Source organism: Mustela nigripes, chromosome 7 (assembly GCF_022355385.1).
Source record: "Mustela nigripes isolate SB6536 chromosome 7, MUSNIG.SB6536, whole genome shotgun sequence".
Classification (NCBI taxonomy): domain Eukaryota; kingdom Metazoa; phylum Chordata; class Mammalia; order Carnivora; family Mustelidae; genus Mustela; species Mustela nigripes.
In genome coordinates, this window is record NC_081563.1 from 11810903 (window position 1) to 11838299 (window position 27397).

At 43.8% G+C, this 27397-nt stretch overlaps 1 protein-coding gene across 2 annotated transcripts in view; it reads right to left on the reverse strand.

The window, feature by feature from the left end:
• Window positions 1-8603, reverse strand: part of CYRIA (CYFIP related Rac1 interactor A) — a 104860-nt gene extending 96257 nt beyond the window's left edge. For both annotated transcript variants that reach the window (XM_059405177.1, XM_059405176.1), the window contains exon 1: window positions 8498-8603. The gene's annotated coding sequence lies outside the window, so the exon portion shown is untranslated. The remainder of the gene's footprint in view (window positions 1-8497) is intronic.
• Window positions 8604-27397: the final 18794 nt, after the last annotated feature.

The window sequence follows — 27397 nt, forward strand, 5'->3', positions numbered from 1 at the left end:
CTATGGAATTTTCTAAAAAATCACTTTGTCTCCATGAAACTTTGGAACTGCTGCTTTAAAAGGCTTTGTTGTTGTTGTTGCTGTTGCTGTTGTTGTTTTGGGTCCGTGCCAAGGATGGTCGTTTAATATTTTTTCCCTATTACAGTGGATCCTTGAATAACACAGGTTGGAACCATGCAGGTCCCTTATACTTGGATTTTTTTTCTTTTTTAACAATTGCAGTACAGAACTATAAATATATTTCCTCTTCCTTATGATTTTGTCAACACTTTATTTTCTCTAGCTTCCTTTATTGTATGAATATAGCATGTAATACCTATCCCATAGACAATATGCGTTAAGACTTCTGATGAGGAATGAATGAACCAAGTCCCCATACCAACTGGTACCAAAAGTAGGATGCTCAAGGGCCCACTCATATCTTCCCAAGCCCCCAACCCAAGGGATGCTGTGTGTTCTTATGGGCTTTTGAAGAAGAAGCCCACGAACCCTTCTTTGAAATCTCTTCCCTACATGTACTTCTAAATTCAGAATCTTTCAGATTTTAAAACAATAATATAGAGCATGTATTACGTATACCCTGGGTAGGGTGGGGGACACTCATCCATCTGATGAAAGCTTACCCACCTAGAGCGGTATAAATAAAAGCCATCCATAGTCTCAGGTACGATCAGGCCAGCTTTTGCTTCCAAACGAGCTAGGAGAGATAAAACTTTAACTTTTCAGATGATTTTGGATTTTGGACTTGCGAAAAGGGGAATGTCAGAAAACAGCTTATAAACTCATTTTTCTGTCTAAGACACTCATGGGCCCAGATTTGAAACCTCAACACTCCAGAAAGAAAACACACACACACACACACACACACACACACACACGCACGCACAGTAAGAAAAAGACTTAGGGTGACTTACAGAGTCAGCACAACCCTTATACTACACTCCAGCAAACACTACAGCCAGCTTCAATTCAAGTATAAAATGAAGGCTCCCAGCTAGAAGCATCAACCCAGAGGAGTGGATTCGGGGGATTTGTCGGGGGCAATTCAGGAATGTATCTCTAAAGGCAAAGAGAAGCCCCAGGTCATTTTCTACCCCAAACAACAAATAAAGAGGCCCCTAAAGGAAGTAGCAAAAAATTCTCAAAAATTTTCTTCGACAAGCAGGCACAAAAGGGAGACTGAGATAGGTTTAATTGATTTGTCCTTTACAATATTCCTGAGAGACAAGTATCATTAACTTCATCTCATAAATTACAAACCTCAGCAAGCCTGAGGGATTTGCCAAGGGGAAGAGCCAGGATTTCAACCCAGGTTTGCTTGCTCTCTCTGTAGCCCTAGGATATTCTCCCAGAACTTCTACATGCACGTCTCACCCCCAGACCTCTCAAAGAGCTGTAGCCCTGTTGCAGCTTTCGTGAAGCTGAATTCTTGTGCTAGCCCTGGAAAAGCCTTTGATACTGGCTCCTCAATCTATCTGTCTCTTTCTCTTAACTTCGGTTTTTGTACAATAGAGGAAGTAGACCAAAGGTGTCGTTCCAGTTTTGAGGACAGGCAAGTCCGTCATTCTGCAACTGAGCCCGCAGTTCTCTCGTGTTCCCGTGACCTCCAGCTGTCGCAGGGAGAGGTCTGAAAAATAAGTTCTGCACAGCCTGCCTCAACTGGGTGGGTTCCACAGCTCAGCAAGGCCATATGCCGCACACACCAGAGGCTCAGCTCATTCCTGCTGGCTGGCGTTCTCTGATGAAGCGGGCTGAGCAAAGGACACCAGCCAAGGGCATCGGTCTGACATCGGTCTGATGCAGAGATACGGTCCCAGGGAAGCCTGAAAATACAGTTCTATTTTCTTCTTCTCCTCCTCCTCCTCCCCCTCCTCCCCCCTCCTTCTTCGTCTTTTCAATTTCAAGGTAAGGAAGCACATCTAGCTCTTTGAGATGAGGATTTTAGCCAAGACCCATGCTTATTAATTGCGCCCTCCTCACACACGCACGGCTCTCATCTCTCGTGTGGGTGACGGAGACAGAGAGACCAGGCTTTGCAGGCACACAGATGTGGCTTCGGGCATCAGCCCACAACCTTCCTTAACGAGGTGACTTTATGCAAAGCTCCTTAACACCCCTGCATTTCTGTTTCCCCATCCAGAATGGGGATATCCGTTTCAAAAGTTCTTCAGAAGACGGCTAAAAGTGATCCGAAATGCTCATAATTGCTGTGGACAATAATTTCCATGCCTCGGAAGGTGCGAGGGCCCATGTTGGACCGAGAGGACCATAAGCCTCAGACAGATGAGAAGTTGCTCACCTCCCAGCCCCAGCACACTGCCACCCTAGTCTAGGAAACTGGGACCTAGTCCCGTGGTTGCTTCTGGAAGGGCCTGTGTTTGGTTGTCAGTGGGAAAGATGGGACTTGATGCTGTGCTGAGGGAGTTGGGAGTTCATCATTGTTCCTCACAATCCTAAAATGATTGTGCATTTTCATTTATTCTAAAGCTCAGGGATTATCAAACCAAATTATTTTTTTTTAAAGGACATTAACTTAAAGCATTTGTGGTAGCCAAGACATCTGTGAAGCCAAGCCCCCATCTCCATGTCAGCAGAGACCCTGGGAAGTGGGAGTAAGCTGGTGACTCCTCCCCGCCTCTGCTGAGCTAGAGCTCCTGCATTCCTTTTGTCTCTCCCTGTTGTCATTGGCCTTGACTTCCACTCATTTATCTGATGGTCAGTCAGAATGGCGGATTCCTTTTCTGAGAAGGAGAGCAAGGTTTCTCTGCTCTTTGAGAAAATTATTTGAAAATGCCCTTGGCTCCCCCCATCCCCAGCTTGGCCTTGGCGGCCCCCCTGACTAAGGCTGCCAGGTTTGCCCCTTCCCCTGTCACTCAGGAAAAGGGGGTCCCGGGTGTATTAGAATCATCAGGGTTGATGCCGAAGGACTCTTTTAAGCCCTCAAATCCAACCTTTCCCATTTCACTGACAGAGAAACTGACCCAGGCAGCGAGGAGCAGGGCTGAGAGCCACGCCCGGGTCATCAGCTGCCCCAGCCACGCGTTTTCGCCCTCTCCCTGCAACGTGTCAGGTGTAATTCAGGGGCTCCACAAATAACACAATAATAATTCTCACTGTGTTGCAGCAAGAGTCAAAATGATTACATTTCCCTCTTTTTCTGGCACACGGCATTCTATAGGACAAACGACAAGGATCCACTTAGGTACGCGGCTTCTCCTCTGCCTCGCCTGAAATGACAGCCAGCTGCGGGCAGGGATGATGCCCTCTTGATCACTGTACCCTACCTAGCACAGCACAGGGCAAGAGCTTACCCCATACCTATTTGTTAAATGAATGAATGATCTCATTTTAATGCTTGATCCACCATAAAACTGCAATTCTTTGGGGGCAGACCATTTCCCCAGTTTCATTTTAAAGATCTAATTATCCACACCATACAGAATTTTTATTAGAAAGTGAAGTCATTAAATAAGCAGACACCAGACTCAGGCCCTGAGATAATTGCAAATAGAAACACATCTGTCTGCAGCACTAAGCTGGACCCAGGAAGCCCGTTGCTGGGCGAACAGGGCACCCATTTTCAGCACTTGGATTCATTGGGACAATGGCTTCCTAACCAGGGAAATCAGGCTTCTAAATTACCTGAGAAAGGCCAGGAGTGAGCAATTTTTCAATCGCTTTTCAGTACCTCCATCTTCCTAGACATGGGTTATGATGCCTGCATCCAAACCACCCTCCCTTTTAAAAGCCACCCCCCCACATTTCCTGACCTTGCTGCTTTGGTCCCTATATATTCCTGGGACGTACCTGTCATGCTTTCCGTTCGTATGTTCAGTTATAAAATCAGTTCAGTTTATTTCAATGACAGACCAGCAATCCATTCTTGAGCAAAGGAAGCTACTTCTAGCATCATCGAACATTTTCTCTTAACTCAGACATTTCAGACTCTTCCATTCATCACTTCTAGGAATGAGGCCTCAGCCAACCACACAAAGCTTCATTAATGCTACACTGAGAGCAAAATCCTTATTAAAGGTCTCTAAATATTTACTACGAGTCTGAGTTACTGACCAGTTCCACTCCCGTTGAAATCTGCTCTCCTCCTCCAAACAGAATTATTTTAGGTCACTGACACACCAACCAGCCAAGGAAATGACAAGACTGTATACTATGGCGGAAAGTGCAAGCAGGCCGCAGTTTTAAATTCTGGCCCTCTCCCTTACTAGCTGATAGACTCTGCCAGTTACCTTGCCTTTCCCGCTTTCCCTAACTATAGAAAAGGGGACAAGAATACTAACCTCACAGAGTTCTGGTGATGATTTGAGAAAAATGTAACATGGTTCACGTTACAGTGTAGCATGGCACATGTTACAATGTAACACGGTAAATATTACAATGTAACATGATAACTTAAAAAAAAAAAAAAAGAAGCTAAACACCCCAGTATAAAACATATGAAACATTCATTTTCAAGTGTTCACTGACAAAGGAGCCAAGAGTACACAATGGGGAAAGGGCAGGCTCTTCAACAAATGGTGTTGGGAAAACTGGACAGCCACATGCAAAAGAATGAAACCAGACCATGACTTTGCACCGTACATGAAAATGAACATGAAGTAGATTAAAACCTTGCAAGTAAGATCTGAAACCATAAATGGCCTAGAACATACAGGCGATAAGTTCCCTGACACTGGTCTGGACAATGACTTTTTGGATCTGACAATACAAAGGCAAAGAAGCAAATTACAGTATTCTCACGGATAGTAGCATATTCTTGAGCTCAGAGTGTCCTTTTGGCCATTTCAAATTCATTCCTCTTTGAGAAAACAAAGTTGGTGATTTGCATAAACTCACCGTGTTTGGAGCATAGTTTATCTGTCGAGAGATATCTCGCAGACTGACCAGCAGTTGAGGAACTGGAACATGGGCGATTTTTAACCTTTCCAGATAATGAATAGATCTCCAAAGGCCAGAATCAGTCCAAAGAGCTCCCCACCTCCGTTCTAAGAGGACCCAGAGGCCCAGTAACTGAGAACTCTTTTCTAATCAATGAGAGTAAATAAGAGCAAGTCTACTGTGAGGTGGGCACCATGCCAGATGCCATAAAGACATGAGATTATTTCCTTCCTAGAAGGCAAGTATCAGTATTACTATTTTACAGATACAAAAACTGAGGCTCGGAGGGGTTAGACAGTACTGCAGGATCCCACATCTGGGACACAGCAGTAGCAGAGTCTGAATTCATAGCTGACTCCAAAATCTACTTCTTTCCCATCACCATTCTGCACTGTCAGGTAAATCATGCAGCCTCTGAGAAAGGATTATAAGCAGGATGAAGTAGGAACCAGAGGATACCATGGGTTGAAGAGTCGAAACTCAGCAAGGCAGGGCTGGCTCCCGGCCGTGGGCCTCTGCTGTTCCTGCTCACCAGCCAAGGGAGGGGCACTGGAACAATCACCCCATCGCCACGCAGGGTGGACTCGGGCTCCCCAAGTGGGCAGTGGTAAGACAACTAAATTGTAGCCACCAAGCACAAGATGCCTGATTCAACATTAATGCCTGACCTAGCCAAGTTGTCTGAGGCCCCACCTCTCCCTGACTTTCCTTCAACGCGACACCCCTCTGACGAATCATAAGGATCTCTATCTATGTCTGACTTCATTCTTTGAGAAGAGGAATAATGGACAGGGTTTTAAATGTGCAGTTCCCAAAACTTTATTTGGCTCAGAGTAGATGCTCGTTGAAGGTCAAGTGGATGAAAGGTGAATTCAACATCAAGGCTGGACAAGATGACTTCGGACGATGCCTCCCAACCCTGAGATATCACGGCTTAATGATTCCTAGACCAGCTTTCCATCTCCAGGCAACAGTTCAGGGTCTCTTCTTCAACAGTGAGATTTCCCAAAGGGATGAGAGCATTATAGGTGCTTCAGGACTTCAACCCTTCAAAACACCCCCTACAGGCTACTCCTTGCCATCCTTCAGGAACAAGCAAACACGGCTATTGGAACAGATGCTGTCAAACCCATTTTAAAGACTGTAAACTGAGGCCCATAGGACTGAATCGACTTCTCCAGGGCCAACATTTGACAATGAAGCTGCTGATTCCCTAGTCTTTTCATGCTACCAAGCCTGGAGCATAGATAGGCAAAGCTGGGGTGGGGGTGGGGGCAGGGCAGTGGGAAAGAAGAAAGTATGCAAAAAAGTGAAAATAAAAGGGAAGAGGGGGGCAGCTTCTCTGGAGAGTGTCACTGACAGCTGACAGTCGGTGACCTATAGCCCTGGCCAACTCTGAACTCCTCACTCTGGGCTGGCTGGGCTGGGGGTGGGGGTGGGGGTTAACTTGGCTCTCAGTGCCCCTGACTTACCAGTTGCATCTAGGCCCTGAGAGCAAAAGCAAACTGAATGCTTCTGGGTGCTGAGTAAAAAAACAGGAAGTGACAAGTGGCTTCTCTCTCCTCTCAACTTGGGTCTCCAACAGTTGGGGTCGAGGGTGCACCAAAGACCTGACAGGCATTTCCCTGGCAGCTTGCCACTGTGGGAGTCAGTGGCACCCCCAGAACATGGGGTTTAGGGGGCCCTATTGTCCCGGGAGGAGCAAGACCAGGAAGCCTACAGGGTAGGAGGTCAGGGACATAGGCCTTTGGGGTCAGCTCCATCACTGTTCCATTCGTTGAACAAAAACGGAGCTCTGACTACAGGCTAAATCCAGACCTGAGGGAGATGGCTCACTCTGAGCTTGGTTTTGTCATCTGTGAAGTGGGGACAGCCCCGAGCCCACAGGGCTGTCACGAACATCAGTGAGCTCCTTCACTACACATGGAGTCTATTATTAGCATGGAGGCAGGATGGGAGGCATGGTGTGCCTGAGACGGAGGCGCTGCCCGCTTCCCAAAGCTGGGGGCAGGAGGCAGTGTGGGCAGGTCCGTCCCCACCTCTCTCCCCTCGCAGGAGCCCGGGGCCAGAAGGAGGTGAAGTTCTGCCAGCCCCCAGCCTGGGCCCAGTGCCCATGTTTATGACTGTTTATTTCAGAGCAAGTAGAAAGGAGAAATTAGAGTCATAAAAGACAGGACAACAGACCAATAAAAACCAGCTCCCAGAAGAGTCAGAAGGAAGAAGAGAGGCAAAACTGTCACCATAGCAACACAAGACAGTCAGAAGCACGCAGGAAAAACAGCCCCTGCTCTGCCTCCTCTCATCACAGCCAAGCGAGCCTGGGACCCCACTCGGGGCTCAGTGAAAGCCCAGACCCACCCCAAGGCCAGAGTCCCCAGGCCCAGATACGCAGCCTGACCTGGCTCGCAGCCACCCTCCTCCTGCTGGCCCTTCATTGCAGCACAGGGCCCAGCCTTTCCCGGTCCCAGCCCAGCTTGCTGTGCCCTGGGGACTCAATGCAATGCAGATGGCCCAGGCCCTATCCAGAGGGACGGAGATAGTGAAAGACGGGAAAAGTTTCCAACAGAGTAAAGCAGGAGGGCCACAGAGCTGTGGGGCGACCGAGGTCCCAAACACCTGCCCCTGGAGTCCCTGGGGCACAAGCAGGGAAACAAGGACATGGGTGAGGAGACCAGGCCCTGGAGGGTGGCCTGTCACTGCACGACTCCACACACCCAACACAGTGGCTGGGGGAATTCCTAGGATCTGGGGGTGGACTCAGCAAATACCCCCGGAGGTCTTAAATGACAAATGTTTTCGTTCTGGTCCCTGGGAACACTGGCCAGCAAGTCAGGACAGCTTGAAGGAGGATCCGGGAACCCACTGGCTCATTTTGACAGAGGCTTCTTAGTCTTTTGGCTGGCAGGCAAGACAGGTGTCTCCACCAAATAGCACGGCTGGCCTGGGACCAGCCTTTTGGGAAGTGGGTCAAATTGTTCCCAGAGCGCAAGATCTGTAAAGTCCCTTTTGCCAGACTGGGATTCTCAGGAGGAGGAAGGTGATAGGGCCAGGAGGCCCGGGTCCTAGACACAGCAGTGCGCTGACTGGCTAAGAACATCTAGGGCAGGTGGCCGCAGAAGGGTCCAGGTGTGCAGGCACTGGGGGCAGAGGGGTGGCGGTCATCCTTGCTCTGGCGCTGTAGAGAGAGGCGGGGAGCCTGGGCCTCTGGTGGTGGGAAGGGGGAAGCAGAAGGTTGGGGTGTCCTGGAAGAATGGCTTTGGAGCTGAAGATACCTGGCTGGGGGCGGAGAAACCGGGAGTGGGGGGGGGGGCGGACGACCGAGTGGCTGAGGGGTGACGGGGATGACCTGTAACCCAATCGGGAAGCAGACCTGGGGATCGGGGCAACCGGCGCACAGACGGACATCTGGACGGCGATCGCAGAATTAGGACTGAAGGACTGGGTCCTCCGCTCTCTGTCCCTCCCTCCCTTGAAGGCTGCCGGGGCATCGGGAGCTGGGGAAGGATGGCACGGCTCTCGGCGGCGCCTCCCGAGCCCCCTTCCCTGCCGATCCCCACCCGCGCTCCCCGCCGCGCCCCCGCCGCGTCCGCGCTGCGCTCACCCGGGGTCGCCGCCGCCCTGCTCGGCCGCGCGTCCGCCGCTGCCCCAGCTGCCGCCGCTGTGGACGCCTCTCCTGCGGCCGCCGCAGCCTGCGAGACGGCCCCGGAGCCCCGCCCCGGCCCGCCCCGCCCCGCCCCGGCCCGCCCCCAGCCCGGCCCGCTGCGGCCGCCCCGCCCCGCCCCGGCCCGCCCCGGCCCCCGGGGCTCCCCACCCGCGCCGGCGCCCGCCTAGCCCCACACGCGCGCGGCGACCCCTTCCGCGCCCCCGGGAGTGGTGCTGGCCGCCTGCGCACACGGTAGCCCCGGCCTCCTTTCGGCCTTGGCCACTGGGCATTGGCCTCCGCGAGCAAGCCGGGACCAGCCCTTGCTGCTTCTACACACGGAATTCCTTCATACCCAGTATGCGCTCCAAGGAAACCGGCGAAGGGCCTTGCAGTCCACCCCAAGACGCGCGGGCCACCCTCAGTTTAGTGTTCGTGCCCCCGCCAGACCGCCCTAACCACTTCCCACCCTCTCTCGTTACTTTGGGTTGTGAAGCCGCCTTCCTCCCTGTCCTTGCGTGTTCATACTTTGAACAGATTCCTAGCTTTGGGGGCTGCAGGGATCTGATGGGACCACCAAAAAAGTCTTTCAAATGCTCCAATCCAAATAACGTTAACTGCTCTAAAGAGTAAGCCTGCAAAAACACTTGAAAAAATTCTGTGATGCCAGGGAAGTGTGGGAGATTCGGGAGTGTCACTGTCGTGATCATTGTTTTAAAGCATCTGCCATGATGGCTTTCTGCATTAGAGAGAGATTCAGGAAACCCGAGAGGTGCAGGGTGCCAAACAGGTTGTGAGTCAGAGCTCTTCTTGGGGGGCCGGGGGGCTGCCTTCTCCTACTTCCTTTCCCAGTCAGCCAGAGCATCGTGAAACATTTCTGGAAGCCCATACAATGGGCCTCGCCCTGTGAAGGGAACCGGGTCAGTGTCAGGGGGTGTGTGGGTGGGAGCATAAGGCGTCCCAGGTCCCAGAGTGTGGAGGGCTTCAGGAGACTTTGGTCAATGCCATCTCCTTTCCGAGATCCCCATGCTTCAGCTGATGTCATCCCTGCCTCCTTCAGACTCTGAAAAGCTGCCTAGCATGGCTCCAGCGCTGGGTTTTGGTAAGAATTCAGGGAAGGCCCAGGAGGGCACAGTCTAGTTAGAATGACTAACAATAACTAGGAGTCTAGTTAGTCTCCTGGTTGGAAGTGTCCTTAGAACGAATACTTGCCCCTTCTTCATTTGGGAGTCAAGACCCCTCATGTCTGGCCCAGGCCCGGTTGTCAATCTCTGCAAAGAAAATCCATTTTAACTTGGGGTGTCTCTATTAGAAGACCCTTCTTAGTGCCTGCCCATACATACACACACCCAAACTTCTGGCTTATTCTCTCCACCTTGGACCTGGCCAGGCTCTGGACAGGACAAAGATGAGGCAGCCACAGATGCCATGCACCCCATACAACACTATCATTTCAGACCACAGGAATACTCCTTACTTTACGTGGTCTGTCCCTAATAATAATACAGCTTAGGTTGGTGATAAGAGACTATTTGATGTATGAGACTTCACTTCCACACACTTAAAAGATGGCTTCTGTTTCTGTAATTGACGGATACCTGTAGAGCATTGCCTAGCCCATTATGAAATAACAGGGTTTCTAATTATCAGTGTGGAATTTAATAATTAAGTGTTTCCTAAGACACAATAATCAGACGAAATGGTCTTTCAACTTCATTAGTAATACTAATAACAGGTCTAGAGGTTACTATAATAAAGATTATAGTGAAATTAAACTGTCATTGAAGGGGCAGGAAGGTTGAGATTAAATTTTCATTCACAGTATAAGTTTGCTAAAATAAACCTTAATGTCTTAATTAAATTAACTTTAAATTGAACTGCTCTAGTTTCAAGGGCATCTTCTTCATGTATTTATTTTTTTAAAAGAGATTTCTCAAGCTTTGATGCAGGGCCAGGCACTGTGCTAAATGATGGCATAAAGACACAGGTCCCTGGCCCTGAGGAGGATTCAGACAGATTGCCAATCCTGGTTTATGACAAAGCAGAAAAGAAAGCAGGAGAAAATAGGGGCATTTGCTGTATGGGCCCAGGCCAAGAAGGAATTCATTGAGACTGGGGGAAATGGAAAGCAGATTCTTTTAAGCTGAACCCTGAGGGATGAGTTAGTCTTTAATTGGCAAGAAATGGAGTCAAGGACACTCCAGGTAGAGGGACAAAAGAGAGGTCCCGGTGGGAAGGGGGTCGGTATGGCTGCAGGGCCCGGGGGACAGCACGAAGTGGCTGAGAATGAAGAACCAGGGTACCGGCCCAAGAAGGCTGCCCTTGACCATGGCAGCTTCAGGCAACTGGGTAGTCTCGATCAGAGTGTCAACTACAGAATCTGAGAGGTCAAGTGCACCTGGGGATTGGGTGGAGAAAGAAAGGGCAGCAATGAGGATGGTCAGGTGAAAAATATCATCACTGGGGGGTGGGGGGGGGCTGTGGGCTGCCCCCCAGGACCAGGTTCGACTCTGTCACATTTGAAAACGCATTCTCTAAAGCATCCCTAGTGCGGAGAACAATACTTGACACAAACTCGGTGCCCACTAATATTTACTGAGTGGAAAGGCAGGGTCATGGAAGGTGAGCATCTTCTAGTCACAAGGACTGGTCTCACTGAGATCCAGTCCAGGCCTGGGGGAACATTCCCTCTAAATTCTGGACTAATTAGTTTGTTTTTTTTTTTTCGTTTCTCAGAGCAACCCCTTCCTCCAAAGGATCGTTTCTGCTTCTGAAGCTTTGCTTCCTTGTACACCTAGGATGATTCCTTTTCCCATCTCCAGCTCTCAAGGCCCACTAGTTCTTAGGCTCATGATGTCTGTGGCCAGTGGTGGCATCTGGGCTTATGCTTCTTGACTCTGAAATCTCATGAAATTAACTGTCTGAGCCACTTACCCCTCTGAGTCACCATGTACACGAGTTTCCTGAGGACAAGGAAACTTCTCTGAGACATGGCTGAAACTTCCACTCGATTTGAAATCAAAGCCGAGCATAAATCCTGGTTGTGCCACTCACGGGCTGTGTGCACTTAAGTTACCTCGGAGTTTGGGTTTTCTCTTCTGTAAAACGGAGGTCATAAAACCTACCTCAGGAGGTTGATGTGAAGGCAAATATAACTGCTTTGCAGCTGTGGTGGGAAGAGTAATTGTGTGTGCATGCGAGTGTGTGTGCATGTGTGTGTGTGTCCATTACCTCCTGGTGTCTTGATTAATGCTGGCTACAATCAGAGTCAATTGCGGCTAAGCTGGTTAGGGGGCTGATTCATGGATGAGGAGGTGAAGTGATGGCAGAATGATCCCGTGTCAGGAAATCCTCCAGAGCTTTCTGCTTTATTTTATTTTATTTTATTTTATTTTATTTTATTTTATTTTATAGATTTCATTTATTTAGTTATTCAGTAATTTATTTAGCTGTTTGGTTAGAGAGCCTGAAGGGGGGGGGAGGGCAGAGGGAGAGAGAGAATCCCAAGCAGACTTCCCACTGAGCGCAAAGCCCCATGCTCTATCCCACGACCCTGAGATCATGACCCGAGCTGCCATCAAGAGTCAGATGTTCATCTGACTGAACCACCCAGGCGCCCCAGGAATCTTGATCTTTGTCCTCCTGGTTTACTTTCCTCCGGCAGGAATTACACAGGGCTTGCTTTCCCTCCTGCTTTACTATAATGGCTTCCGAAGGTAGTGGATGTTCTTGCCAATTACAGGCCAGGGTTCCTTTATGTAACGAGGGGTTTCTACGGAAACATGGCCCCGGCGTCAGAGGGAGCATAATAGATTTGATTATGAATATTGAGCCAATTTTCACAGCTGACATTCTGTACACTTCCTCATCGCAAAAAATCACAGTCCAAACTGTGTAGAGAAATTTGGTCATGCCTGCAAATTCTGCATGTGGATGATTTGGAGCCCGTGGCTTGAAGTATCTGATTTTAATCACTTTTTCAATCCTGGAGCATGTCAGGCTCTTCCAGATTTCCCTTGCTTTGCATGTGGCTCCAATCTGCCTTGAATAACCTTCCATCTTGGTTCATTCATTGAGTTTCTACTTATTTTATACATTTTTTAAAAATCCCAACTCATAAGCAACCCCTCTATAACTCCTCCTTCATCTCTTCTGGGTGGAGCCCATACTTCTTTCTGGTGTGCTTCTGTAGATTTGCATTCATACCTTCACCATCGCACTCACCAGGCTGTGTCTTGTGTGTGTTTCTGTTGAAAATACCTTATTTAATGTGCACCTTGTATGGCTTGATTCATTAACATTGAACTCACAGCCAACAACACTGTAGCTCGTGCTTGAATGAAGCTTGTCTAACGTGCATTTTCTCCGTAAGACACACCATCCCTCTGCACACTTTGGGGCACCGTGCATGGGGGCAATTTTAAACGTGCAATCACCAACAGAAAGCACACAAATAAGAAAGGACCATGGAAAGGGCACGTGGTCACAGTATGACAGCTGAAATGGGAAGACAATTTTGCTTCAGTCGACCTCCGCTAGGAACATATGTGTTGGCGACTTGAGTTTCTCACTGCTTGGTGCACAGTGGAAAATGACACATTGGAAAATCACCCAGAGTATTGATTTTGAGGTTACAAATACATTTCAGTGAGTGGGCCAAGTCACAAACATGAAATCTGCAAATAATGCACATCGATTATAGGTGCCTCCTGCCTAGACAATGAACTCTTTGAAACCAGCATGGGTGTTTATTGTTTTTTATATCTTTCCAGTGCTTTGAAGAAGACCCAGTACATGAAAACCCAGTCCTCAGTGAATGCCAGTTGAATGAGTGAGCCGTTCAATCCCGTCTTGCTTTTCTTTAGTGATTGCCCCAGCAATTTATAAACATATTAATAAAGCAGCAAATGTCTCTGGTTCTTCTCCCATATGAATGTCATGGGCCTAATTTGATTCTTTGCAGTTATTTGAGAAAAGCCCTGCCTTTGAAAGTAAAGAACGTTATATATGGAATAGATTCTCATATGTGACAAATCTGGATAATACAGATACTGGCTTCCACAATGGATAAAAAATGATACATAACAGAATCTACCCATCTCCTCCCAAAGAGAAGAGGGAGCAACACATTTCTAGGATCTGGAAAAATAGTGTCAAATGATGGCTAACAATGGAGAAAGATGCCATAGCCCAGGATCGGAAAGGGGGATGCTGGTGATGAAGTACACAGTGGTGAGAGGGAAGGAAAGTGGATGACAGGAGGCAGCAGAGTCATGGGAACCATGCAGGAACTTTGCAGTGAGGTCAAGATTCAAATCTAGGCTCCTTTCTCTCACTCACAGAGCAGTATGATTTTGGGCAGGTTTCTTGACTTCCTGCTTCCTTGGTCATCACGTACATAAAACAGGGATAATAGGATGTATCATAAAAGGTTACTTAGGGACTGACATTTATTGATGCCACTATGTGCCAGATAGAAACATGAAAGAGATAATATACAGGCAGATAATTAATTAGTATATAGCACAGTTCTTTTTTTAAAAAATTTATTTATTTATTTGCTGGAGAAAGAGAGAGCACAAGCAGGCAGAGAAGCAGGCAGAGGCAGAAGGAGAAGCAGACTCCCCACTAAGCAAGGAGCCCGATGTGGGACTCGATCCCAGGACCCTGGGATCAAGACCTGAGCCAAAGACAGCGACTTAACCAACTGAGCCACCCAGGTGTCCCTATAGCACAGTTCTTAATGTTAACTTAGCTACTAAGTTAAAAAAAAATGATCTTCACTATTTCCACCCTTAAGTTATTTCTGCATTCATTCTGCTTCTCTTTCCTTCTGTCTCTGATTTTCAAGGCTTCGAGGTACTACTTCTTCCAGTCTCTTCCATGTCCAAACCCTCTGATACTTTTTCATGGTCAGTTGATCTCAATATTTAGCTGGCCAGGTGAATCCAGAAATTGCTGATGGCATCAATTTTTGGCAGCTTAGACAAAATGAGTCAGTCCCTCTAGGGGACTCTGTCTCACCACCCACAAAGCCCACATCAACTCCAAAATCACCATCAACAAAGTAATGACACATATATGGGGGCATTTGAGCAAAGCCTGGGAGCATTTTACAGGCATTACCTAGTCATTACGCTGCAGCATAAACAGGTGAGTGGCGCTCACTTCTGGCTCTACCCATTTTATAGCCAGGGAAATGAAGGCTTGATGTAGTGGGTACAAGTCATCAGTTGAGTTCTAGCCACAGACAAGAAAGTAAAACATAGGTGTCATGAATCACAGTTGAGAACCAAGCATTGAATTCCTTGGACAACGTGATCTTCCTTGTCTTTAAAATGGTTTTTTTGTTTGTTTGTTTGTTTGGTTGGTGTTTTTTTTTTTTTTTTTTTTTTTGCTTTTCAGGAAGTCTATCAGTGAGCAAACCGACAAGTTAATTTGGACGCAATCTAGGATTCTCTCTCTTGCTACCAGACTTTGAGTCCAGTGTGGGGAGCTGAAAACACAGCTCGGTGCTAAGGTGATGTAAAAATTCTCAGCAAGCACAATGATTACTGTACTGAACTTCTTTACAAGACCTGCTAGTAATGCACGAGGGTTTCTTGCCTATAGACACAGAAATACTGTATGTGACATTCAAAAAGATGACCATATTAATGTTTTTTAGCCTGTTGTGTTTGCCTTTGACTCTTCAATCACTTGAAAGATACCTTATAACAATGATGCTTGATATATTTCGACCTCCTGCTGCTTTGTTTTTGTTTTTTAAGTTTTTTTTCATTCTCCCTTTAGCCACTACCCAGATCAACCACTTATTAGCCCTCACTTGAGTCACCTGGACAGCTTTCTGATGGGTTCTCGGCCTTCACATTCAATCCACTGCACTACTGTCTACCGGAAGCCCCAGCGCCCCCTCGAAGAGAACCATGTGATGGGTGCAGCCCCAGGACATGGTCTCACGTCTCTGTAGAACTCACGTGGTTGTTTATAGTCTGCCCTTGCTTGTTCTTCCTCCTGCACTTCTTTCTACTCCTTGACTCAAAACATTATATCACTCCTCTCTCTCTGCCTGCTGTTTCCTCTCCCAGGAATGCCCACTCTCTGTTATGAAATGGACAAACTCCAAGTTATCCTTCCAGGTTGGAGAACGTTATCTTGTAACAAAATCTTTTCTGAATCCTGATTTTCAGCCTGCCCGGGCCCACCGACTCACATGCACTTTATCTCAGTGTTTTAGTTCTGTGCCACACTTCTTGAGCCCCAAAAATTTAGAAATTGTGTGCATGTGTGTGTGTGTGTATGTATACACATGTATGTATGTATATGTATATGTATAGCTCATATGTATGCATACATATACATATTTTATACATTTATACATATATATATAAACATATAAGTACAAATATACCTGATAGGTATAAGTATATACATATTTTACACACACACACACACACACACACGTATAAAACATCTGTGCTTTCAGTTCTTGACATCTAATTTCCACTTGACAAATATCCACTGAGTTTCTCTGAGTTAAACTGCATCCCTCCAGATCCAGAGTCTAGAAAAACTGTGCTTTCAAGTTAGTTCTGGAAAAATAAAGTACAACCAAGCTTGAAAGAACCCATACAGGATCTTTTCCACAGAAGAATCCTTTTTTAGAGTGCTTTTTTTTTTTTTTCTGATTAAAAAGAACAAAAACCCTTCTACAATGTGCTTTGCTAGCTGTGTGATCTTATAATAAAATCCACGTTAGTGATTATTAAGCAAACCCAACCAATGGTTCTCCACTTCTGATGTTGAAATGATCCCTTTCCTTACATGCCAACACCTCTACATTTTCTTTGTTTTAATTACACTAAGCGTCTTTTTGTTCTTCCTGGGACACTTGCCTGGGAGGCTGGGGCAAGCTATAAATAATAATCATCATTATTATAAGAAATAGTATTTATAGAGTCTATTCTTGGAGCTGAAGACTAGTTCATGAGCCTGCCCAACAGGGGTCTGGTGGAGATGCCGTGATTTCTTGGGGAGAGTCCTGGGCTCTTGAATATTTCACCTGTCTCATTAACGTCACTCATGTGGCGTGACTGTTCAGATGGTGGCTGCTTCATCCAATAAACTTCCTCAAACTGCTTCCCATCTGTTAATGGGGAGGAAACAGGAGATTTTAGAATATATGATGATTTTTATGTTCTTGTACATAAATGCAAGTGGTTTTCTGATTTCTACATTTCCTCTATACCCAAGACTTCCATGAATCTATTAAATATATATTTTTTTAGAAATAAAAAGAACATTATCTTTTATTACACATATTTAGACTCTTGAAGGTCTTAAAAGAATCTCAGCGCAGAAGGGGTCCTTGAAATCTAATTCGGTTTGTTCATTTGACAGATAGAAAAACTGAGGCCCAGAAAGGGCAGGTGATATCCCAAGGTCAAATGGTAATAAATGGCAGAAGCTGGGTTTTTTTTTTTAGGGGGGGGTAGATTTAAAACACAATGTGCTGGTTCCATGTTAATTTTTTTTAAAGATTTTATTTATTTATTTGTCAGAGAGAGAGAGTGTACAAGCAGGGGTGTACAAGCAGGCAGAGGGAAAAGCTGACTCCCCGCTGAGCAGGGAGCTCGACGCTGAACTCAATCCCAGGATCCTGGGATCATGACCTGAGCCCAAGGCAGATGTTCAATGACCTGAGCCAGCCAGGGGTCCTAAAACCACAAAGGGAACACCCAGATAGGCCACTGTTTTGTTTTTTTTTTTTTTCTCTCCTTGCTGCTGAACAAATCTTCACACACCCCCTACTGATCTGAGCCCTAAAATTTTCAGCCTGTTACATATTTAGGGCACAAATCTTTTGCACATGAATTATCCAGTTACTTCCATAGTTTCTTGTAAATTCTGAAACTATTTTATTGGACTGCACTGGGTGTTGTCCTGAAGATGGGCGAGCCTATGGAGGGAGAGACCCAGGCGAGTGCTGGAGATGAGAACTGGAAACTGCCGAGCCAACAGGCATCATGACCTGGTGGGAAGGGCTTGTTATCCTTAATCCTGGGTTCTAGGAACGGATCTTCTGGATTTGTTCTGAGATTTGGGGCAGGTCAGTGAACTCATCTTGCTTCAATGTTTTAATTTGTTCACCATAGATAATAATTGCTTGCCCTTCCTTCCCTAGAGAAATGTGGAGGGAATCAAATAAAATGACAGATGTGAAAAGACTGTGAAAAGATAAACACCAACAACAAAAATGATTTTTTCATTTGGCAGCAGAAACAGAGCAGACTCTTTTGCCTCTGTTTATTGCCAAAGTGTCATTTATGGTAATTTCATGCTAATTTCCCGCAGGTGGTCAGGTTTTCCTTGACCCTTATCTGTCTCCTACCAAGTATCACTGAAGTACAGGACACGTTTTATATTCTCACATATTTAAGAATTTACTTAGCATTTACTATATGCCAGCTACGCCGACAGGTGCTAGGGATACTAGGAAGGACGCTCTTGTGAATTCACCGCCCAGGTGCGAAACAGACATAAAAATATATGAGAAGCGTTTAAGGAATTTAGGGACAGGTGTTCAACCCAGGCTGTGAGAAGAGCTGCCAGGAAAAGTTGTGAAAGACCGAGGACTGATTCAGGGAAAGAAAAAGGAGAAGTTAGAAATAACCACAAGTGCACTGCGATGCTGATGTACCTGGAACATTATGAATGCTTTGGTTGGACAGACATGACCGTGGATGAGAGACAGAGGTAGTGGTCATTGCAGAGACACATTGGATACTCTCAAAAGCTGATACTAGTTGTTGAAAGTGTGTGGGAAAGTTTGATTTCAGCATGCACCCATCTCCTTTCTCCTATCTTTAGTCCTGATCCAAGCACACTTAAATTCACACTACCGAGTGATGATATGATTGAGATGTGCTTATCCCTTTCTGGAGAGTATGTGTACAATGATAGTATAACAAATACCCATGATCCCATCACCTAGAATAACATCTTGTTATTTGTGCTTCACTTTTTCTATTAAATAATAGGATATTAATGATTTATACTAGCACATTAATGATTAATAATAGGATATTAAAGATTAATGATTAAATGTTCCCATGGGTAGTAGAAACTTCTAATGCTAAGAAAATCCTGTTTCTTCTCCCTTCCTGGATGCTGGGGGGACCATACTTCCCTGACTTCTTGTCACCCATTCTGTCCAATGGTTTGTGGGCTGATACAAGTCCCTTCTGGGTTGGAACACTCAACTGACAAGGTGAGACTCCAAAAACTTTTACCCTTCCTGTTCCAAAATGCGATGTTCATCATCATAGGTCCTGGAGAAAGGGTAACATGGAGAAGCCCACCCACCTGTGCCACCCATGGCTGATAGACATATGGGTGAGACATAGATACACCCTCTTGTTTAAGCTGCTAAGACTGAGAATTTGGAGTTTGTTTTGATGGCATTGTCTTATCTAACCGACTGACACGTCTTCTAGCCCTAATCCCAATCTTTCCCATCTAGAGATAACCACTATTGTGAAGTCAGAGGGAATATTTGCATTCACATATTCTGAACAATTTTCTAAATAAGGATGTGAACTTAATATCTGATATTACAGTTTGAAAAATTTCATAAAGGCCGTCATGCGGTATTCCAGTTCTCACCTCTCCTTATTCAACAGTATGGATTTTTAGGATAACCCACTGATAACTATAAAATTCTGTAGATTGTGTACATGTTCCATTTTACGAGATGCTGGCAAATTCCTCTTCAAAATCGTTCTCTTATTTCTCTTAGTATTTTAATACTCATAGTATCAATGAGTGAGTGTGCTTACATCTCTACTTATTTCCCAATATTTCTCTTGTCAGTTTCTCTTTTTTTTATATATAAAATGTAATTTTATATATATATATATACCTTACTTCCATTGATACCTTGTTTAGTAAAGACATTGAGCATTTTTTCATGTTTATTGATTTTTCAGGTTTTCATTCTTATAAAATATCTGTTCATATCCTTTGTAATTTTATCTATCATGCCACTTATAATTTACAGGCTTATAATGTGTCTGCTATTTTGTTCTTGATTTGTAAGAGTTACAAATTATCTTCTGAATATATTTCCGTTGCTTATTATGTATAACTAATACCTTCATTTAATCTGCTGTTTGTCTTAACTTTGTTCATGATATGTTTTATATATATAAAATTTAATTTTGATGAAGTCAATTTATATTTTTTGTTTCATCTTTAAGAAAACTTTTCCTGACCAGAGATAAAAAGATATTTTCTATTTTTGTCTAAATCTGTAGAGTGTATTTTTCAATTTTGTTTACATCTTTGATACATATGAATTATACTTGGGAAAATGGTATAAGAGAGATATCTTTTTTTTCTTTTTTGTAGGAAAAGCCATTTGTCCAAACATGATACTTTCTGCTTTGTTTTCTAATACTTCTCCTAACATAAATCAATTTTACATTTATTCCTCTTCATATACTACACTACTGTGATTAATCTATTTTTTAATAGCATATCTTAGTATTTGATAGGTAATGTACCTACTTTTTCCTGATTTTTAAAGAAATTTTTGGGATACCTTTGGATTTTTCTCCTTGATATGGACTTTAGAATACATATCCTGATTAAATTTAAATTTTTTATTAATTTTAAGTGGTTGTCTTTTTTTTTTTTAAACACAGACTAGGAGTTGGAAAACTACAACATATGGATCAAATCTGGTCCCCTCCCAGTTTTTGTAGAAAAAGTGTTATTGGCACACTGTCACATTCATTTGTTTATGTGTTATTTATAGCTCCTTTAAGCTTCAACGGTAGAGACTATATGGCCTGAAACATCCAAAATATTTACCATCTGGTCCTTTACAGATAAAAGTTGTGAACCTTTAATATGGACAATCACATCAGTTACAGCCAAGGGTAGCTGAGACTAGGTCTTTAAAGGCTTTATTCATCAATTTCTCTTTCTTATCATATTGTATGGAGTACGGCTTTCAGTGCGATGTTAAATAATTATGCATATGGGGTCATCCTTATCTCCTTTCTGAGTGCATTGGGAGCACCGTCAGAATTTCACAATTAGTTATAGTAATTCAGAAAGTTCTGGGTAGCTGTTTTTATGAAATAAAAACATTTTCTCCTCTTTGTATTTTGCTAAGGGTCTTTATCATAGATGATGCTAAATTCTATTTTTCTACATCTCACATAAGTTTTCTTTTTAAATTTCTTTAATGTCATAAACTATTATTGATGGATCTTCTGTTGTTGAGCTATTTTTTAAAAGATTTTATTTATATATTTATTTATTTATTTATTTATTTATTTATTTAAGAGCGAGGGAGACAGAGACACAGAGAACAGAGAGGGTGAGGGACAAGCAGACTTTGTGTTGAGGGCAGCCCCTGATGTGGGATTAGATCCTATGACCCCAAGATCATAACCTGAGCCAAAAATCAGGAGTTGATAGATCAATTGACTGAGCCACCCATGTACCCCTGTTGTTGGACTCTTGAGAATCCTATGAAAATTTCTTTTTTTTTTTTTTAAGCTTTTATTTATTTATTTGATGAGAGGGACAGAGAAAGAGGGAACACAAGCAGGGTCAGTGGGAGAGGGAGAAGCAGGTTCCCAGGGAGCTGGGAGTCTGATATGGGGCTCGATCCCAGGACCCTGGGATCACAGCCTTAGCTGATGGCAGACGCCTTACTCCTGAGCCACTCAATCACCTCTCCTATGAGAATTTCTAAGATAAACTTCTTAGTTGAAACAACTGTGTTTTATTTAGATTTTTGCATTTGTGTTTACCAATGAAATTGTTGTTTATTTATTTATTTATTTTTACTACCCTTGTTTGTTTGGGTATCAAAATTATAATAGTTTTAGAAAATTATTCAGGTAGCTCTCTTTGTTCTCAGAAACAGTTGTGTGTGCTTTAAAATAAACAATAATTATCTATTTCTTGAAACTGTACTCACTGTGATGTTCCTTGAAGAAGGGGCACTTTTTAATTATCTATTCAATATCCTGAATGAGATTGATTAGCTCAAGATTTTTATTTTCCTTGAGTCAATTTTGGTAATTTGTATTTCTCGAGAAAATGGTTATATCTAAATTTCAAATTTATTAACATAAAAACTTTCAATGCACTATTATACATTTTTAATTTTTTTGCTCTATTGGTAATTATATAACCTGACATGTGATCTTTTTATTTTTTAATATGTTTGGTATTCATTTTCTCTCATTTTAAAAGTCATGCTAAGGTTGTATATTTTGTTAGACTTTTAGTATGTGAGCTTTGGATTTTAATGGTTATTATGAAGGAATTTCTGTATTCATTTGTTTGTTTTCTTCATTTTTATTTTAGATATTAAGAATTGATTTAATCATATCATACCCTATAATTCCTATATTTCATTTTCAATTAATTTAACTCTCATCTTTGTTATTTCTTATTTTTTATTTTTTGTGCTGTATTCTGTTTTGCTTTTTTAAAGTTTCTTAAATAAAAAACTGAATTCACTTTTACTCTGTATCTTTTTATTTATGAGTAAATGGATTCAACAATACAAATTTTCATCTAACCACTGCTTTAGCAAAGTCCCAGAAATTATGAACGTGAATAACCTAGATATTATACTATGTAAACCTTTTTTTATTATTAGGCAATAAATGTTTATAACTTCCCTTTTTTAAAGATTTTATTTATTTATTTGACAGAGAGAGAAGGAACACAAGCAGGGGGAGTGGGAGAGGGAGAGGGAGAAGCAGGCTTCCCGATGGGGGCTAGACCCCAGGACCCTGGGATCATGACCTGAGCTGAAGACAGAAGCTTAATGACTGAGCCACCCAGGCACCCCTATTTATAAACTTTCACTTGGCCTTCTTTTATAGTCAGTAGGAGTTTATTTTTTAGGGTTAAAATGTTTCAGTTTGAGAAGTTTCTATCAACATATCTTCAAGCTCACTGATTCTTTCCTCAGCCCTGTATGATCTATTGGTGAACGCATCAAAGTCATTCTTGTTTCTGTTACAAAGTTTTTGATGTCTAGCACTTGCTTTTGATTCTTTATTAGTGTTATCTCTCTCTTTTTTTTTTTTTAAAGATTTTTATTTATTTATTCGACAGAGAGAGATCACAAGTAGGCAGAGAGGCAGGCAGAGAAGGGGGGGGGAGCAGACTTCCTGCTGAGCAGAGAGCCTGATGTGGGGCTCAATTCCAGGACCCTGAGATCATGACCTGAGCTGAAGGCAGAGGCTTAACCCACTGAGCCACCCAGGCGCCCTAATCAGATATTTTAAATTCCTTGTCTGATAATTCTAAAATGTCTACCATATGTGACTCTAGCTCTGATGCTTGCCTTGTTTCCAGACAGCCTGCCTGCCTTCCTTCCTTCCTTCCTTCCTTCCTTCCTTCCTTCTCTTTCTCTTCCTCCTCCTCTCCTCCTCCTCCTTCTTCTTCCTTTTGGTATTTTGCCTTTTAACATCCTTTGTAACTTGTTATTGAAAGCCTACGTGATGTATCTCGCAGGTAAAAGAAACTGAGCTGTGAGGTTGTATACTTATCTGGCTAGGGGTTAAGCTGTGTTATTGTTTCTCGTAGCTTTTGTGCCAAAGGTTGAGATTTCTTCTAGTGTCCTTGTTTTATTTCTCCTGTTATCTTTGGGTTTCCCTAGAGACTTTTTTTTTTTTTTTTTTTTTTAAAGATTTTATTTATTTATTTGACAGAGAGAAATCACAAGTAGGCAGAGAGAGAGAGAGGAGGAAGCAGGCTCCCTGCTGAGCAGAGAGCCCGATGCAGGCCTCGATCCCAGGACCCTGAGATCATGACCTGAGCCGAAGGCAGCGGCTTAACCCACTGAGCCACCCAGGCGCCCTCCCTAGAGACTTCTTAAATGTGAGGTGAGGCTTGCATTTTCTTTTGGTTTTAATCACCTCTTATTAAAGAAGAGCTTTGTTGATGTTGTGATGTTAGGAAAAGGGGAAAATTCTATAGTCTTGTGATTACATCTTACTCCTGTAAGTGAGGAGCCCATCCTAAGGCTGGGAACTAGGCGTTTGTAATCTATCAAACTAGTCCTCACTTCATCTCCAGATATTAGTTAATTAAACGTAAGTGTTCCCACCACTCTCCACTCAAGGCTTCAGCTTCTGCCTCTGTGATCTCACGTCTTTGTTATATAAAAGGTTGTTGATTTTCATTTCAGTTTTTTAGATTTTTTTTCTTGTTGTGAGCCTGGGAATGAAAATGTCCAAGTTCTTTACATGTTGAAGTGGAAACTGAAAATCTCCACCTTTGAATTAAAAAAAAAAAAGTTTGTGTTTAATTTACTTGCATTTTGATCAAAGAACACATTTTCATTTGTGTCCTAATACATATTCAGTTTTTAGAAATGGTTTCCATGCACTTGAAAAGAATGCATAGTTTCTGTGTTTGGAGTGTCATGGGTTTTTTATTTGTTTTTAATTAACTTATATTTCTAGAATTTATTTTCCTTATTTTTATATTGTCCTTTTCTTATATTGTGATTTCTATTGACTCCTTATTTCTGCAAACATTTAAAATTACTTATTTTACAGTCTTTTAAATATTATCCTCTTATCCTTAAGATTATTTGTTTTTCCTCTTGCCTCTTCTTCCTGGTCATTCATTTTCTCATATGATTTATAATTTTGGCTGTGATCTAGTTGTCAGTGAGGATGTTTTCCATGAGAAGCACATGTGACTTGTGCTAGGGGACAGTTTCTCATCTGTATCCACTGGAACTTTATGGATTTCAGTGAGCTGGACTGATGCTTATGTTAATTTACTTATTCTGGGTCCTGAACTATTCAGGTGGTTTAAGTTTGCATCTCTCATTGTGTTCTTTTTTTTTTTTTTAAAAAGATTTTATTTATTTATTTGACAGAGAGAGTGAGAGAGAGAGAGAGAGCATATAAGCAGGGGAAACAGAGGGAGGGAGAGAAGCAGGCTCCCCGCTGAGCAAAGAGTCCGATGTGGGGCTCAATCCCAGAGCTCTGGGATCATGACCTGAGCGGAAAGCAGACACCCAACCGACTGACCACCCAGGGGGCCCTCGCTGTGTTCCGATTACCTGCAGATGTGTCTACTTTCATCCATGGGCCTAGGTGAATAGGCAGCTTCCTTATAGCTTTCTTGGATGGGTGGCCAGAGATTTTCTTACCAACTGCAATGCTAGTGGCTGTAGAATCAATTCAGGCCACTCCGTTCCAGCTGCCCACCCACATGTGGCTGCGGCTACGTTTCTCTCTCTGTGTGGGCATTCATCCCTAGTCCCAGCTGTTCAGACTTATAACAGGTTCCAATTCTCCTGGAACACTTTTCGGTTTTAACTCTCACTTACCATTTTTGAAATTCTCTCTCTCTCTCTCTATTTCTTTTTCCAGTTTGGGGTTTTTCCTTCTTGGTCTGAAGTTAGAGCTATGAATTTACAGTTGTTAGCAGTTTTTTTTTTTCTTTTCTATTTTTAAGGCAAAAATTCTATCTTGTTTTGAGTAAGCGTAACATCTTTCATTTCGGCTCAGTGTGCCTTACTTTTCAGTGGACCCGGGGCACATAAAGGAAGAGACAAAGCCAGAAAGGAAGGCTCTCCTGTGGGCAGCCAGACACTTAGGGGCAGAGGAAACATTGGGCTGAAGCTGGCTTATCCATTTTATTTATTTATTTATTTATTTTATTTGACAGAGGGAGAGAGAGCGCACAAGCAGGCAGAGTAGCAGGCAGAGGGAGGGGGGGAAGCAGACTTCCCATGGAGGAGAGAGCCCGATGTGGGGCTTGATCCCAGGACCCCGGGATCATGACTGGAGCTGAAGGTAGACACTTAACCTACTGAGCCACCCAGTCACCCCTGACTCTGTCTGATTCTTGACTTCAGATCATGCTGCTTGTTTAGCAAAGAGGCAGCCCTTCCCAGTTACACAACTCACCCTTGCAACACACCTTTCTTTGGCTTCTGAAGTCTGAAGTCTGTGTCTGACTCTCCAGGACCTGTCCAGCTAATGCCTGCTCTGAGTGGTGTCCAGATTGATTCCCAGGAGACACCTAGCCTGGAGTGTGTGGTTAGCCCCCTGCGAAGTCCTCTGTACACCCCTATAGGAAAACAGAACACCTGCACTTGAGCCGTGACTACAGTTGCTGTATAGACATTTGTGCTTCTAGAATGGATGTCCCCTTTATTTCAATCTTGGTTAATCCCTAGGCTGAAGGACTTTAGCTAGAATATGTGATTGCAGTTAAAGATGCCTGAAAAAGAAAAAAAAAAAAAAGATACCTGGAGATATAAAAGACTTTTTTCAGTTTCAAAATTCATGAACTTGAAATAAAAAGTTATCAATATTGTTTGATGATTGCAGACTTTTAAGGCAATGCATCTCTTAGCCCAAGTTTAAAAAATAATTTATTTAAAGAAAATTATCCATACCCCAAGGTTACTAAGGAATGAAAATAACGCTATATGAGTTCATTAGTCTCTAATACGATTTTTCTCCTCATTTTATTTCCCAATAAGGGAAGCTTTTTCAAATGATGTATTTCAGAGGCTGAGGAGAAAGAATTATGATTGGTTTCTGCATGGCTATTATCAACCATAAGAGAAAAATTCAGCTAGTTTGCAATTTTCAAAGAAGTGGAGAGATTACTTTGTTAATGTCTATTCAGTGCATTTTCTATTTGGGGAATTGAAAATTCGAGTGTGGTTGCGAAGAAATGCCGAGGGGGAGCTTTCATTGCTCTGTCGGCAGAACCTGCTTGCAGTCGCTTCTGGTGAAGGTGGGAATGTGAGTAGGAACTCTAGCCTTGTGCCCTCGACTTGCACACTTTGCCTAAATGAAGGTTTTTGCTAAAAATCACTGCTCTCATCAAAAAAGCATTTACTGAGTGACCCTCTGTGCCTTGTTCTTTCTGAAGGCAGAAAATCAACAATGGTTCAATTCGAGATGGTGTATGAACTTGTTGCTGTTATTAAAGGAGTGACTATCTTACTCAGAGGACAGACAAATTTACCTAAACCAGTAAATCAATTACATAAAGAGCTGGTGTCTTGAAATTCTCTATGGGCCAAGGGGATGTGCTGGAAAAAAGACTCTGGAATGAAAGAGGAGAGGCCTAGGTGTTGGGCAGGCTTTGTTAGTATTCAGCTTGAGGGATCCCCCAACCTCTCTGGGCCCCACTTTCCTCCTGTAAAGGTGAACAAAATTGGGAACTTAGATTACAGTTATTGATGAAGAAGTCACACACAGGTTCTTTACTGATGGTCCACAAAACCATGGGCGTCTGCCTCCAAGAATCTCAGTGTGTTTAAAAAAATCAAAGATCCCCGAGTGGCATGGTCAAGACTGTGGTCACAGTAGAAAAATCTCCGGCTGGTGTTATGGAACCGCTGCAGAACGAAGCAAGCATTGGCAAAGGTCCATTATCAGATACGGCTTCTGGAGGAAGTCCCGGGAAACGTCTATCTGGAAAGAAGAGCTGTGCGTGAACCAGTAAGGAAGGAAATCCAGGTCAGATAAAGGCATGACTAAAATCCCTGGTGGAACTGTTGTCCACTTACGGGTCTAGCACTGGGCACTGAACATGAGAAGGCTCTGGGAAACCATGAATAGAATTTCCATAAAGAACAGTGGGGCAAGCTCAGCTAGTTTGGAGGAGAGACGGAAAATGGGGTCCCCTGCAACCCCAGAGGACAGCAGTCTGGTTGGAGGTGACATCGGGGGAGGCAGAGCTCAGCCACACCTGAGAGACCATGTAGCGGGGTCACTCAAGGGTAGGAAGGTGGTGTCGCTGTTCTAGCCCAGACATGGCACCAACTTCCCAGGCGAC